Source organism: Rhinolophus ferrumequinum, chromosome 10, assembly GCF_004115265.2.
Source record: "Rhinolophus ferrumequinum isolate MPI-CBG mRhiFer1 chromosome 10, mRhiFer1_v1.p, whole genome shotgun sequence".
Lineage (NCBI taxonomy): Eukaryota > Metazoa > Chordata > Mammalia > Chiroptera > Rhinolophidae > Rhinolophus > Rhinolophus ferrumequinum.
This window is the reverse complement of record NC_046293.1, coordinates 81,773,505-81,788,417: the sequence shown is the minus strand read 5'-3', so window position 1 is coordinate 81,788,417 and position 14,913 is coordinate 81,773,505. Positions and strand designations below refer to the sequence as shown.

General features: G+C 40.8%; 1 long non-coding RNA gene across 1 annotated transcript; it reads right to left on the bottom strand.

The window, feature by feature from the left end:
- Positions 1 to 5,634: 5,634 nt before the first annotated feature.
- On the bottom strand, positions 5,635 to 11,322 carry LOC117027989 (uncharacterized). Its single transcript, XR_004424051.1, has 3 exons — positions 11,226 to 11,322; positions 10,341 to 10,577; positions 5,635 to 5,837 (listed from the first exon to the last, which is right to left on the bottom strand). It is a non-coding gene; the product is annotated as an uncharacterized LOC117027989 (long non-coding RNA).
- Positions 11,323 to 14,913: the final 3,591 nt, after the last annotated feature.

Below are 14,913 nucleotides of genomic sequence, written 5' to 3'. Positions count from 1 at the left end.
TTGTGCTCAGTATGTCCACCCTTTTTGTCATAGAATAAGGCCCAGGGATTTGGCAATGTCAAATTGCATTGAGCAAAAAGAGGACAGATTTTGCATAAATATTTAAATCTTAGACACAAATTCATAACTCTGGGCACTGTAGACAACTGAGGTAATTGGAATCTCTCTAGGTCAATTTTTAGTCCAAATCTTGTTTTTAAAATAGTCTGAGAAAACTTGTCTTTGGGGCTCAACATCTCTAGATTGATATTTTATTTTGTTTTTCCTTTTGGGTTAGTTGTTATTTTAGTTGATTTTGTTTTAAGTTTTCCCCTCTTGGATATGTCCTATAAATCAGGCTTATGGCATTTTGCATTCTAATGATGCCTTATCTTGGCTGTACAACTGTTATCTCATCTAAATCCCACAGCTGTGTCACTTCCTAACAACCACCATCCCTGCAAGACAGCTGTTGCTCTTAATTAGAGGGAATAAAACAGATGAGCATTTGAGAAACTAGCCAGAATGGTATGCTGCTACACAAAGAATCCGTTTACATTTGTTCCCAAACTATTTGAAGCTAGAAAAGGCAGGGCAGGAGACTCCATCAGAAATATATACGTGGAGTCCCTCGGTCTGCCACCCAAAATTTTATGACTGAAATTGCATAGAGCCTAGCTGACTCTTGGCCAGTCCAAATGAAAGTCCCACCTACAAAAACATTGAAAAGTAATTTCAAATCTCTAGTAAATTTTCCTGATGAGTTGCCAAAAGAGAATTCTGTCGTTAATCTCAGTGAAGCTTGTTACAATCCACTTTGTACTTCTCACCTTCCTCAGCATGCATAACACAGCAGTGACCCAGTACCTAGTGACTTGCTACTCAAAGTGTGGTCTGTGGACTGATAGCATTGACATCACCTGGAAACTCATTCAAAACTCATACTTTTAGGTCCTACTCTAGACCTATTGAATCAGAATCTGTATATTCACAAGATCCCAAGGTGGTCAATATGTACATAATACTTAGAAAAACACTGCTCTTGTCTCTTGGTTCTCATGCTTCAGTGTACATAAGAATCACCTGAGGGGCGGCCGGATGGCTCGGCTGGTTAGAGTGGGAGCTCTCAACAATAAGGCTGCTGGTTCAATTCCCGCCTGGGATGGTAGGCTGCGCCTCCTGCAACTAAAGATTGAAAACGGCAACTGGACTTGGAGCTGAGCTGTGCCCTCCACAACTAGACTGAAGGACAATGACTTGGAGCTGATGGGCCCTGGAGAAACATACTGTTCCCAATATTCCCCCAATTTAAAAACAAAACAAAACAAAAAAAACTTAAAAAATAGAAAAAGAATCACCTGAAAACATGATTGCAGTGCAGTTTCTGGGGCCCCACTCCGAGAGTTTCTGAATCAATAGGTCAGATATTTGGATGCCACCATGATTCGATAACCAGAACCTCAGATTTTGATCTTAGTCCATGAAAACTAAATCTCTTTATCTCACCCTGCACTGTTCTTTCTCTAGTATCATTTTCTATTATCTTTTTCTCCCCACTTTTTTTTTAAGATTTGATTGGGGAAGGGGAACAGGACTTTATTGGGGAACAGTGTTCCAGGACTTTTTTCCAGGTCAAATTGTTGTCCTTTCAATCTTAGTTGTGGAGGGTGTCGTTCAGCTTCAAGTTGTTATCCTTTCAGTCTTAGTTGTGGAGGATGCAGCTCAGCTCCAGATCCAGTTGCCGTTGCTAGTTGCACAGGGCGCAGCCCACCATACCTTGTGGGAGTTGAACCGGCAGCCTTGTGGTTGAGAGCCCACTGGCCCATGTGGGAACCAAACCGGCAGCCTTCGGAGTTAGGAGCACGGAGCTCCAACCGCCTGAGCCACCGGGCCGGCCTCTCTCCCCACTTTTTAATGTAAGTCAACCTAGCATGTCAAAAATTATATATATATGTTTATTTGTTCCTGTCTTATATTTGTCCCCTAATTGATCTTCCTAGAACTTTTTCTCTTCCTCCATATCACAGTCTTCCCTGTGATCTTCTAAGTGTGTCATCCCCTCGTTCAAATTTCTCAATCTTTACATAATGAAAAGTATCACAGAGACCAAGCTAGAATAAGTCACTCTTAGCACTGGAATCCTTTTAGGTAACTTAATTACTTAAGGCTTATCAAAGGTATGCAAGCCAAAGAAAAACTGCTGACTGATCTTGTAGAGAATTATAAAACAGTTTATTTGTTCTGGCCTCCCTTTCCCTATGGCTACTGAATCAGGGTGAAGGTTAAAGGGTCAATTCAAGGTTAAGCAAGGAGAAGAGATGTAAGCAAAGAAACACAGGAATGGGGAGAGTGGTGAAGACACACCTCTGATAAGGAAACATATAGCAGTCTGCAGGGAGGTGATGTCGTTTCAGAGAAAGAGTTCTGGACTTGGAGTCATAGGATGTAAATTCAAGTTCTTCTCCCATCCTCATGGGCATATATTTATTTGTATAATAAATAACCTCCAGTGAACTCGGGTTCTTGTCTATAAAATGCAAAGAATACCTACACTACCTGCCTCACAGGGCATTTGCAAGGTTCAATCCTCATTGATAAAATCAAGTCTTCAATAAGATTTTACTTGCATTTACATTTGCTGAATGAATTAGGCTGATGCTATGCATACAGAGGAATGAAGAGAGCATAGTCCTTTTCAAGGAGACCACTGTCTAATGATGGATACAGATATGCAGACAATAATTGAATTAATGAACGTTGTGCTAAAAGTATAACTAAACTACAGAGGGAATCCTGAGGAAGGAACACATTTGTTTAAAAAGGGGGCAGGAATGCCCATCGTGACTTTGCAAGTTCTTTTCAGTGTTACGCTAAAAATTTTTTATAGCATTTTAATATTCGTGAAACTGGAGGGCAACTGAGTCTGGGACTCCTGCTGTCTGTGCCTCTCAGCCTATAACCAGCACAGGAGATGGGTCATAGAATAAGCGTTTATTGTCAGAGCACCGGTGGTCTGAGAAGGCAGTGGGTTAACACCTCCAAAAACTGCCTTCACATTCTCAGACCTACTGGGAGTATTTAAGGGAAAAGCTGGACTTCCTTCAGAGGTGACGTAAAGGTTCGGGGAGTCTGCATGGAGTGTTCCCTGTGGCAGCGTGGCTCTCTGGTGGCATCAGAGACCAAGGAACAATGATAGGATTAGCCTGCTAATTTTCTAAAACAGGGAATTGGGACAGGGGACATTCCGAGCTTAAGCCGCAGGGGGATGATCTATTGTTAGGCGATAGGTGGGTCAAGGAGAGGTGAGGCCAGGGACGCGGACAGGCCTTTACTGCGGGAGCCAACCGGGCCCTGTCTCATTAGGATTCATTCTGCTGGTACTGAAGATAATAACAACGTTTATAATTAGTCTAGCAAAATTTTTGCATTAGTGGTGTGTTGGAAAAAAAAGTGCTAGTAAATGGGAAGTGTTACAGTTTGATGAAGAAAGTGTAAGACGAATTCAGAGAGTGGTCAGGAGACTTTTTCCCACTCCACAATACCTACCTTCAGCGATGTCAAAGTTATTAAATATTTAGCTTTCACTCAGGCTTCATTCCAAAGTAAGAAAATACTAAGCCTCTCATGAGAATATAAACTCTCATTGTAAGCAAAGGGATGGTCTGTTTTGCTCACTGCTGTACACCCAGTGACTAGAATGTTACCTGGTACGTCAATGGAGCTCAATAAGCATTTGTTGAGTGAAAATGTGAAAGAATAAGTAAGTTCTGTGGGAAGCAAGTGACTGGCTAGATACACACACATGTCTGTTCTGTATGTGAACAGCATATTTGAAGTCAATACATGGCATACTAGGTTTCAAACGTGGAATAACTTTTATATGTTGTGAATATTTACAGATTATAATTTGTACTTAAAACTATAAATCATTATCTAGTTATTATCAAGCACAAAGGAAACCAGAATTGTAAGGTTCTCTTGCTAAAGGTATTTCTTTAACTACAAATTTTTTAATTGCCTTCATATGTATCGCTTCTCATTTTTTTCCAGAGTACTGGTAATACATGAAGTTAAATAACACTTCAAAGATGGATTTCTGTGACTTTTCATCTTCACACATTTCTCTCTAAGGAATAGTTTTTCTTGCCTTTTCATACATTGCATTATGTAACTTCCAGAGTCATCCCTCATCTACAGAATGCAGGTGTTGGTACGATGACGATAGAGGCCTCTCTCTCAGCTCGAATACTCTGTGCATCCAGTAGCTGTCTCTACTTTTAAAGAAATAATTTTTATAAAACGCTTTGGAGAGCAAATATCTTCAGTATGCCCTTAAGTAATTGTGCAATCGTTTTCTTTTACCTTTCATTTTAATTTTGTGTAGCTTTTATTTTGTTAAAAGAAGAAGAAATTACAAAATAGCTTTTCTTTAAAAGAAAAGGTACCATAACTACTTTGGGTAGGAAAACATAGTTGTATATAATGCAAAGATGAAATATAGGTGAACATAATACCATACTTATAATTAGTATTATAGATATTCCCCTTTATCTACTATTAACGAGAAACTTCTCTCTGGATCCCTATTTGAATACTTTATGTCGTATGAATTCTCATAATTTGACGATTTCCAAAAGTCCAAGGATACACATGTAAGGGAATAGTCATAAAATCAAAGCAGTTATTTCCTCTTTTCAGAAACAAGCTTAAGCCAAAAATATTGTCATAGGAGATTTTCAGAAAAAGTGAAATAACCACAGTAACACACACACACACACACACACACACACACACATGCAGGACTAATACAAAATATTAATAGAATGTCTAAAATCTTCCACAAAAACTCAATAGATGACAGGGAAATAAACTAGGGACAAAGGAGTAGTTTCCAGTCCTCAACAGAGAACTTAGATCTGAGGTGACAAACATAGAATGTGGTAGGTTATCTGCAAAGATAGTTCTTTCCCACAATTCTTTCCATTCCTTTCCAATTGGTTTTCCTTTCCCCTTGAATCTGAGCTGGCCCTGTGAACAATAATATAGGGATAAACGTGAGAGATCTGGCCTTAAGAATCCCAGCAGCTTCCACTTTTATCCTCTTGAGTCCTAAACCACCACAGAAGTCCATTACGCTGCTAAAGAGAGAGGCCACCTGAAGAGAGGTCCTAGATGGAGGACCACCTAGACCTCAGCCTTTTTTTCTAGTCCAGCTGAGGCCACCTGGGATCTTCTAACCAGGAGCGCCATTCCAGCCAAATCCCATGAAGCAGAAAGAGCCACCCCACTAAGTCCTGCTGAAATAGTCATGGGCAAATACCTGAAATAACCAATAACTAAAACAAAGAACAAAAAGCTATAACAGTAGGTAACTAAGTCAGTGAACATGCAAATTGTTCATTCAGTGAAGTATATTAAATAACTATATCCCAATCTTGGGCTATTACTGGACATGAACAGAATGCCTGCTTTAGAGGCACACTCAGGGTGCTAGGGGAGAGTGTGGACCCACCAAGCACCCACCCCCTGGAAGCTGATCTGCAGCCTGTTCCAAGGAAGAGCCCAAGAGGAGGTGGCAATTCGGCTGTGTGTGAAAGCTGAGTAGGAGTCTCCCAAGCCAGGATGTGTGCTGGGAGAGAGGTACATTCCAGGGAATTGGTTTCATTTGTGCAGAAAGTTTAAGCCCCTTGTCAAAGTCCAGCCTACAGAAACTGGGTCTGTGAGTCACCTGCTGAAAGATTCATCTTTTTCCAAAGTTAGACAGGTAGGAGAAAGTATATTCTTCTTTGTGGTATAAACTTGTTTGCTGTTTGCCAGAATTTTCACTCCGCCTCCAACTTTGGGGACCTATAAAGTGGCTGAGAGAAAGAAATTCATGCGACAAATGGTCAGACTTAAAGCGAAATGTGTATGCTTTCTCTCTCTCTGTCTTGCTATAGACAAAAGCTAACTAAAGAAGATTGTTTTATTTATCTGTGCTCAAAAACAGTTCTCAGTGTTCTTAATTGGAGATATAAAAGCATGTTGCTGTTTATTAGGGAAGAAAAAAGAAATTTTTCTACTGACATTTATGATTTTAAAGGTCAAACATCTTTTATGAAAGTAGGCAAGCTAGTTTATAACTCATATCCAGCACTAGGTAAGCTGGCAGATGAAGAACACTGGAACTGGGTGAAAACTAGTTGGCCTAGTTTTAGAACGTTTATAGACATTTATTTCTACTCTGTATTAATTCTTTGTGCATTTGCAACACCAAAGTTCAAATTTTGGAAGGCGTCTGCAATCCAGAAGCTACTGAGAAACTTAGGCATGAAAACCTACCCTTTGAGAAGGAGTATTTTTTCTCCCCTCTTCACGCCATACTGTGCCTATGTCCTTATTTCTCGGATTTGAGACGTGAGGATCTGAGCATGGGGAGAACGCCTCCACCTAGTTATGTGCTGCTTGGATCAGAACCGTGGGTCTCAAAGGGAGCAGGCTGTTTGGGGTATGGTGCTGAGTGCTTTATAGGTGTTACCTTACTTCATCTCAAAGCTCCTCTGAGTTAGGTATGAAAATCCCCGTTCTATACACGAAGGACCTAAGGCTCAGAAAGGTGATTTCATATGTTTCCCAGGATTACACAGCTGATAATCACATCTGTCTGATTCCAAATTCTATACTCTTACACTCTATGCTACAGTTTCTCCCTAAAGACGTGTGAGTTTCATTTGACTTCTAGAATACTGATTGAACCTCTGCACTCAGAAAAAGAGAAACATTTTTGACAAAGTCAGAAACACTGGCATAAAAGAATGTGCAACATTTGACCTGCACTTTAAAATGACTATAGAGAATGTGATGAAAATAATCAAAAGCACATAAAAGAGAGGAGACAGGGAATCAGGTAGAAATAGCATGACTTTGGGACCTTCTAGAACGGTTGGAATCCCAGTTTAGGCTCTTGTTAGTTTATGAACTTGTGCGATTTATTTAGGTTCTTTGAGCCACAGTTTCCTGGATTATAAAATAAAAATAGTAGTACTTGCTACATGCCTCCAGTCATTAGGACTACTAAATTGTGTAATTTCTGTAAAAGCACCTAGCACAAGGCTGCCTCATTTTTGGTGCTCAGAGATGTCAGCTTTTTTCCTTCACTGCAGAAACTGGGGGAAAAATACAATTGTGAAATTTTCTCACCTGCAGGTAAAGACCTCTGGTTTGAAATGTGAGAAAGAAAAGAAAGAGCAGGAAGCCTTTTCTGTAATCATAAAAGTATTTTCCAGCAATGGTTGCAGAAGGACACTTGCTCTCAGTTATGTTAAGAGCACACTTGGAACAAGATGCTGAAGACAGTAAGAGAGGTGATTAATGGATAAGGGAGGTAAATAGGTGGAGGGGGCTCAAGCAGGAAAACTGAGGGGAGGGAACCCACAGGCCTGGTCAAAGCTCTGGGCCGTGAAAAGGAAAATGTGCAACAAGTTACACTAACAACAAGTTACACTAACGCATTCCTCCCCTCGGCTGGAGTGGGACCCGCTGTGTCACCACCACCACCACCACCCAGCAGGTCAGAGCAGCGGCCCAGCTACCCAGGCTAATGAATATTCATTATGTGCCTACTGTGTGTGGGTCAAGCTCTGTGCTGGACAACAGGGATGCGTGGTGAACAAAACCAGGTCAGAGAGGCCTGTGAGCATATGTAGCTCTGTTCATCGAGTGGGTGAAGTCATGAGAAAGTGCTTAACCTACGACATGGATCCCTGAAGTATGACTTTTCAAGCAATGTCTTGCACAGAAGCTGGAAAGAAAATACTCCCTTTAAGAGATACAGGTTGTGAGCGCTTATTACGTGCCAGGTGTTATATTAAGGGCTTCATTTAATTCTCACAAGTCTATCAGTCGGTGTTGTCATTCTCCATTTTATAGATGTGTAAACCAAGGCTTAGCGGCATTCAGTGACTTGCCAATGCCGCAAGATCTTAAGTTCTGGAACTAGGATCTGATCTCAGAATGTGTAACTCCAGAGCCGGAACTCCCAATGAAAGACCTAACCCTGGTTATAACACTCCAATGAGATTTTTCTGTTTTAATTGCATCTGTTTCCCATTAAAGGATTCTTTATGTTTTTATTCAGAAATCAAGAATTCACTACCAATACTTGTTAAAGTGTTGGTCAATGACAAGAGAGTGTAACAGAATCTGCTCTTCCTCACAAGTTAATTCATAAAGGTCTCTCAGCAAGGTCAGCATGCTTTTTTTCATGTACACTCTGCTCCTTTGCTACTCTGTGTAAAGGCGTTTATAAATTATTCTAGTTATCTTTAGAATACTTAAAATTACTCTCTGGCATTTCTATAATCAACAAGAGGTAATCAGATGATCTTTATTTCTAACAATGAGCCACTTCCTGTTCATTATACTTATTATGTTTGTTTGTGGCATAAAACCCATTTTCTCTGATGAAGGTCACCTGTGGGTTGGTGTGGAGGATTTCTTTCCTCCTATTTAAACCACTTTACCAGTTTGGGGCATTTGTGTGACTGTTATTAATTATGGCCCTGTCTCAATCATTCGTGGAAGAAATAATAGCCCCTGGTTCCTTTAACCAGTCATTGGGTTATTCATAGCTCTAAAAATAGCACCAAGTTCTAAGTCCTTCCATATTCAGAGGCTTTTAACAGATAAATCATATCTATGCTGTGTATATCCACCCATCTCAAAGGAAGGCAAATGTTTAAATCAGAAGCTACCATACATCAGAGGCCCAGAAGAGTTACGTCTCGAGTCACTTGTAGAACTTGTGGTTGCCCTTGTTTGGGAACGGGAGCCTTCTTAAATAACTGTCCAATAGCCCCAGGCTGCCTCCCCAACTTTATGCACTGAACGTGTTGGCTTTTCCAGAGGAGAAAGAGCCATTTCCTTTATTAGCCTAGAGTACAAGGTCATACCTTTCATTCTCCTCGCATCTAAGGTAAGAAGCTGAGGGAACTTGCAGACACCTTCCCACCCCAATGTGAAAGAGCCTTTCATCCCTTACAGAGGATCCTGCTGGGCTTTGGTGCCCTGCATCTATTTCCTTTCTGTTTGATAATAGTATCCTGAGTTTTGTTCAAGTATCAGATCCTCCCTCATTCAGTCAGTGTGATGTAAGGGAAACTGAGCCTTCCTTTGCTTCAGGGATAGGCTTTGAATGGCTTCAGTCAACCAAAAGACCCTATTCCCACGTCCCTACTGATGAGTTAGACATGGGACTCTAACCCAACTCAGACCAATAACAGGTGAGGAGATATTTGATGGAAGCCTCTAAAAAACAACACCCCCTGCTCTTCCATTGACATGCTCTACTCAAGGGATGTGAATAAGGACATTTATGGCCTTTAGAAGCACTGACAGCTATCTTGCATTGAGAGGAGCCAACTGTGGTCGAGCTGCTGGATCCAGTCTTACCTATTCAATATTTTTGCTTTTACAGTCCCACAAGCCAATGAATCTTTCTTACCTTAGCCATTGAGTCACAGTATCTGTTATTTGCAACCTAAAGATTCCCAACAAATACATCCATTACCTTGACCACCACTGGGCAGTACCCATGCCACCATGCCACTTTGTGGAATCTCTCTATGCACTTTCCTCATCTTACTGAATTCTCCTAAAATCATAAACTTTTACATGTTCTTCTCTGAGTTCTAAAAACAAATAAAATGAGCTATACCAAGAAGCTTATTAAGAAACTTTAAAATTGTATTCTAAAATTACCATCTTGCTTTTTATTGTCCTCATGTGGTTCTGGTCTAATTATATTCATATTTCAATCCTCTACATGAACAATCACCTGCCAGCATTCAGTAGAGATCTCATCCGCTCCTAAGCCAAAGTGAAGAGAAAGGCTGCTTGTGCCAGCACCTATAGCTTTTCTGATTTTGCTTCACCTCCCCTCTTCTACACCCTTTTCCTCTCCACTCAGAAACATTGCACTCAATTCTACCAAGGAAACCATGCTAATCTGGAAGTACGGGCCCTTTTTTGTATTTTTTTTCTTATTTACAAGACTAGGACCCAAAGATAACCACAAGATATCACCCAGCCATAGTGTCTACTCCACACTCACCTCTCAGATCACATGGAGGCAGCACTGCAACTTTTTTTAATTGTATCCAATTCTGAAATCGCACAGCCTTGGTCCTCAGCAATGATTTCTACATTACCAACTACTTTCTATCCTTTTCCTTCAATTAAAAAAAAAAAAATCCTTTGTCCCCCAGTTGAATAAATTCTCATTTTTTAAACTTTTTTTATCACTTCATCAGTGTCATTTATCACCTCTGGCTATTTAGCATTGGACACACCCATCCATTACCATGGCTCTAAGCCCGCTTTACCGTAACTATTCCCAGGAATGTCAGGTTTCAGTTAATCTTGGGGCCCTTTTACACGGACATTTTTGTGGAACTGCAGGGCCTAGGAACATTAGGAGAGCCAATAAGGATGTTGTAGTTTGAGTTTGACAGTATGAAAATCAATTCATGTAGGCTGCCATCCTCATAAAACTCAACAGTGTGTTTTGATCGAAGTGGCTTTCACAATCACTATTAGTTGACCTTTGGGGTTTCTGTTTCCTGTTGAAAAGAAAAGAAACAAAACCAACAATCATGTTTGCTCTTGCAGCACTCACAAGTTCTTAGCCATTTGTAATTTAACAAATAATTATAGAAATTTTCTGGTGAAATACAGAGACACAGCATCTGGAGGTGGTGGGGGCAGTGCAGGGGAATTAGCATTCAAGACAATAAATTCAGTAAAAAATAGGTCAAATGACACTATCTTTTGAGGCACCTCAGCGACTCAGAAGCATATTCTCAGACAAGAAGCATTTATTTAACAAAGAAAAGGTTTTGAGCATCAGCAGACGGCCCATGTATTTGTCGTAGATACACATCTATATCAATCTATATCTATCTATATCTATATCTATCTATCTATCTATCTATCTATCTATACATATATATACACACATATATATGTAGATAGATATATGTATATACATATATATATAGATATAGATAGATACATACTTAACTGTCATATTACCACTTTATATTAATATAGGTGTGTCTAGGTGCCTGGATTTCTTCTAGGAAGGGAATTCTCTCCCAGTGAGCGTACTCCATGGGAAATCAAATTAAAATCATCCCACTCACACTCTGTGGCATAAGAAGCTTTTTCCTGATGACCAACCTCTCCCAGAATAACTCAAGACCCCCTACCACGTTTCCAAAGTATTCCACTGTCATTGTCAAGCCACTCATTAGATCATCTGTTCAGTGTTTGTCTCCCAAGCAAGCATGATGAATGCAGCCATCGCGTCTGTCGTGTCCAATGCTACATCCGTAATGCCGACCACAGTGCCTAGCGCATAGAAGATGCTTCATCAACATGTGAGAGGAGAGGTGGGCGAAAGGGAAGAAAGGAGGAGAGAGGGGAAGGATTGGTTCTTTGCTTAGAGTGCTATTTGTTGCTGCATACAAAAATACCCCTACAATTTCGCAGCTTAATACAATACACATTTATTATCTCCCAGTTTCTGTGAGTTACGTAGCTTAACAAGGCCCTCCTGCTCAGTCGCTCACAAAACTGCACTCAAAGTGTCAGTCGGGACCACAGTAATCTCACAGTTCACCTGGGGCGGGGTCCACTGCTAAGCTTACAGTCACCAGTTGTTGGCAGGATTCAGTTCCTTGTCAGTTGTTTGAGGACCTCGGCGACTTGTTGGCTGTTGGCCAGAGACTGCACCCCCCTCCTTGCACATGGGGCTCTCCATAGGACAGCTCACAGTATAGCAGCTGGCTTCATCAGAGTGAGTGAGATAACCAGAGAGTGCCAGTTAGAAGGAAGTCACAGTCCTTTATAACCTACTATAAGAAGTGATACACCGTCCCTTTTGCCATATTCTATTTGTTAGAAGCCAGTCATTAAGGCCAGGCCACACACCAGGGCATCAGTACCAGGGTTTGGGAGTAATTGGGGTCCGTCTTACAAGGCTACTTAGTTCACTTAGGCATGAAATCTGAATACAAGGAAATGATTAAAAGAGTCTCCTGGTCAGTAGAACTGGACTAAGTTAGACTATTGCATCCGTCTCCACAATAGGGAGAACCACTTTCACTATGGCTATAATAATCCATCTATTTCACAAATATGTTTTAAAGCAATTATTGTATCCTCAAATACCACCTGACTTACAGGTATCCTTTGGAAGTGGTTTTAACAAAGTTGACTTGTACTTTAAGGCAAGCCTTTTCTACTCCATCTAAGAAATTGAAATAATCACACTTTGGTAACTGAAGGAAATCTGGAACAGAAGACACACATTCCAATGGAGAGTAAGTGTGCTACATTCTCCATATTTCTCCTGACCCACAGGACATACTGTGTGGTCTGTAAGAGAAAAACATGTAAATGTAGGCAAAATTCCTGAATAAACCAAGGAAAGTATTTGTGGGTGGCTTAAAATGGGTGTGTCTCTTTCCGTGGAGGGATGGGTGTGCCACAATCTTGACCAGCAAGTACATGCTAGTGGAGTCTTCCTTCTATAGCTCTGTAGTCTAATGCCTGCATTCCAAATAAGCAACCAGCACATTATTATATACACTCTAGTCTTAAAACTTTCTTAGATCATTGCCCCTTTCATTTGCTCTGGAATCTGTTAGGCGTCTGGATGGGGCCCAAACAAGCAGTTACATGGAAGCCCTTAAAAACTCTCTGATAGTGTACCTCATTAATTATGCATCTTTTTCAGAGGCTCTGAGCCAAAGAGAAAAGAATTAGAGCTGGTGACTCTGTGTCCCGGTGGCCCTGAAAACCCGTTGGCTGCTGTAGAAGCGCTTGGAGTTATCGAAAGTTTTATCATAATCCAACCATCCTCCCAAATTCTGAGTTGCTTTTATTCACGCATATTCAGAGGTCAGTCTAAAACCCAATGTCACTCCAGAGAGAAAAGCATAATTGTTTTTTAAACCCCAAACTAAACCCCCAACCTGGTAATTTAGGCAGAGTATGAGGACCGTGACATGCCATAAAGCAAAGTCCAACATCCCAAATAATCTCTCAGGATTTCCACTAATGCATTTTCTGTTTCTAAAGGTGAAATTGTCTCAGAATAGTTTCTGCCACACTACCCATGTGACTGCATCATAGTATGCCCTCCAGCAGAGAAAGCATTATTATTTTACTAACAACCTCTCTTTCTGAAGGGTCTATCTTCTCCATGATCATTGTCACTCAGTAACAACATGAGTTACGAGCTGACCATCTCTTTACATATTCTGTACTCAGAGGAGCAATTTCCCTGATAAATCACAAGGTCACAGCCAAGCCATTAACTTAATAACTCAGGGTGAAGTTCCTACTGGGTGGAAGTGTCTGTAAACAGCTGGACAGCAAGAGTACAACCAGCCTCACAGGTGAGAAGCTCCCATTTTCAGGTACTGATCTGAGCAGTGTAGTCCCCAGTCTATGGAAAAACAGTCTTTCAGGCACCAGCATGTTCTGTGCTCAAACTTAGATGCTGAAAATCTGTTTCCAATGAAGCACGCATTTATTGTCTCATTCTCATTTTTTCTCATACAGAAGACCTAAGGCATATTAAAAACAAATAAGCAAAAAATAAAAGACTGCTTGATTTACATTCAGTAATGCACGTTCAGATTTTGGCCTACAAGTAACACTTTCTAGAAAAAAAAAAACTTCATATTTTCTTTTACTTCATAAACTGCCTTAGCCACCCTGGGCAGATCCTCTTTGTTGGGGATTCAGAGAACTGAAGACATCCAGATGTATGCACATAAACAAAATTTGGAAAACTCATACAGTATACCATGGCTGAAGTGATCTTATAGCTATGTAGAAACGATCACCAAGTAAAAGCTTAGTGCAGAAACTTAGGATTTATTCCAAATTTCCAAGCCTCAGTTTATTGATCCATAAATGGGAACAGTAACACTAACCTCTTAGATCTGTCGAGAGAAGTCAAGGAGATCAAGTGTGTGTAGCACATGACACAGTTCATCTCCTTCATCTCTGCACGGCCAAAGTACCAGCCAGAGTGACACGTCAGACAACTCGCAGGCACTGTCAGGCAGAGCTGAATGCAATCCTAGTTCTGCTGCATCCTAGTTCTGCGAACTTGCAGAATGTACATAACCTCTTAGTGCCTTGGTATTATAGTCTGTAGGTAGATGAAAATCATTTCTACCCAGTTAGGTTTCAGGGGGAATCAGAGCTGAAGCAAGTAAAGAGTTTATCCCTGCCTGCCATGTCGAAGGTGTTCAATGAAAGCAGGCCCCCTGTATGGCTGGGAAGATGATGCCATTTGCCACATGGTTAGGATAGAAATTCTGAGGGCATGGAGGGCAGCACTCCAGTTGTCGCCAATGATTTCATTCTCTTTTGTTCATGTGGCACTGAGCGGTTTAGGCAAATTGACAAGATGAGAATACCTGAACTTACACCTTGGTCTGAGTCCAGGAAGTGCTAAACCTCTAAATCTGAGAGCATTGTTGCTGGGGTGATTAAGAAAGATGACAACGGCTTTCGAGACAGCAGTGATACCATTAAATGCAGAAAAAAATGTTTCAAAGCTGTTTGTTACTGCATTCCACAGATAATTGTTGAGTGCTTATGATGTGTTCAGCATTATGCTGTAGTTTTAAGAACAGCCTTACTGCTTGCTCTCTTCTCAAGAAAATGTGACAACAGCATCTGCATCCATTTCCAAAGCACCTCCCCGCCCCCCCTTAGGGCTCTAGCAAGATAGTGATAAAATTAATAGCGCATCCTCACTGGGATTATTTTGAAACAATTACTTTTGGCTACAAATGCCAAATCGTGAGAGTCATGTCAGAGCCTCCAGAGGCCTCAACACGCAACAGCTATGATCTTCTTAAGATGTCTAAA